Below are 2,047 nucleotides of genomic sequence, written 5' to 3'. Positions count from 1 at the left end.
CGCTTCGCACAGGCCTCACATCTCTGGCACCACATTCGCACACCTTTCTGAAGTCCGACCCAGTAATGCCCTTTTCTGATCTTATCTAGAGTTTTTCTGCTGCCAATGTGTCCTATACTTCGCGAATCGTGCCTCATGCATATAACATCATTTCTCTTTTTCTCATGGAACAATAGCTTGATTGTGAGTTTCCCATCTGCAACTGAGCATGGCGTTCTTTATCTCTTGCTGGTCCCACTGACTCCAGAGGCTTTTCATCAACACGCCATATCTGGCAAGATCTTGCTTGCTTTCCAACCATCTCATTACAATTGCGATATCCTGGTCGGATATTTGAGCCTCGGCGAAACTGTCGCTACCACAGGACGTCTGTATCTCAGCTACTGGCATATCAGTCGTAACACTCCATTCCTTGTCTGTCGGTTCTTCAGAGAATGATTGTTTTGATATCTAGGTCAGTTCTTCCAACTGAGTCTGTACTCGAAGCTGCGACTTTTTATTTTGAAGACAAATAACGGTCATATTCCCATCAAAGTCGACGACTTTTCCGACTACTTCTTAATTGGCAATGTTTGACCCAGCATAGAGCGCGTGGTTATCTGCAGTTGAATTCAGTATCCGCACTGGTCGATTCCATTACCAGGTTCTAACCAGCTTTTTCAAGACTAAGATGTCATGGCGCACTCCAAAATTCTGATACTGCTCTATCACTCCAATTTCCGGCACTGCTGAGGAAAACGGCTTGTCACATTTTCCTGGAACGATCATTTCGTGCATCACTGTTTCAGCGAAAATTATTCTGGCTCATTCTACTTGCCCTTTAAATGAGCAAGGTAAATTCTCCTTGCCGATGGAAATGGGACACGAGTTAAACTTTAGAAAATCTAACCCATGGACTTCCTCTGTTGAGATATCAGCAACCAGTATGTTATGTCGTCGACGAAACCCATATAGGCTTATTTGGAAATTTGTCTTCCCGTCGACCGACATAGGTCTACCGTCTGCTTGACTGACTTTCTCTCGTACATGAATTATACTTGGTATTTTATCCGGTTTGATTCCCCCAGAAATACTTCTTCTCTAGATAGGATAGTTATAGTAGCACCCGCATCAATCAGGAGATCGACACTAGTCTCTTCAATGATGCCTGCTACATACAACCCGACGTCAGCATCCAACTATCGGTTTGCCTTTCATTCCTGTTGTATCTCATGCGACCCGTAGACTGTGGGGTTGGTTGCGAACTCTTGTTATATGACTTCGTAGCAGAGCTATCTTTCTTGAAATGTCCCATCTGACTGCACCCATAGCAAATAAGTTCGTCATGGTTTCGGTTTCTGCGTCTCTCTGTGACTCTTTTGATTGCTTGGTACTCCTTATTTCAGTTCTAAATCCAGTGACCAGTCTCGTCATCACCATCATTCTCTCTAACAATTCTCTGATTGCTAACCCTTGTTCTTCTTCCTGTGCCGCCACGCCAAGGTCGCATCTTTTCCCGCCCTGTCGGTGTAGCTCTGTGTCGCAGAGTCGCCGACTGGGTCACAGAGTCGCCGAATGTGTCGCTGACTGGGTTTCAGAGTCGTCGACTGGATCGCAGACTTGTTGTCGCGCGCCATTACTCGATCATAATCGAGAGAGACGAACAGGGCGAAATGACAAAAGAGATATTTCCAATTAAAATGTGCATTGTGACAAGATTGTCGCAGTTCTTGGACGAGCCTTGTAGCACATGTATACTGGTCGACAAAGCTGCGGAGGGAAGGGATTCTGCTTCACTTGCATGGGGGTGTCTTCACACAAAACTGCTTCATAACACACCACCATTGCAGCCACAGTTAGCTCGTATCCATATATAGACACACACACACACACACACACACACACATATATATATATATATATATATATATATATATATATATATATATATATATATATATGAGGACTTTGTATAGCGCCTAATCTTTAGAAGCTCTAAGCGCTTTACATCATTAGACAACACCTATAAGATAAAAAACAAATATGATGATATGATGTCAAAAACAAA

The sequence above is a fragment of the Sinohyriopsis cumingii genome, chromosome 8, assembly GCF_028554795.1.
Source record: "Sinohyriopsis cumingii isolate HCF-2022 chromosome 8, ASM2855479v2, whole genome shotgun sequence".
Taxonomy (NCBI): Eukaryota; Metazoa; Mollusca; class Bivalvia; order Unionida; family Unionidae; genus Sinohyriopsis; species Sinohyriopsis cumingii.
Note: the sequence above shows the minus strand (reverse complement) of the source record.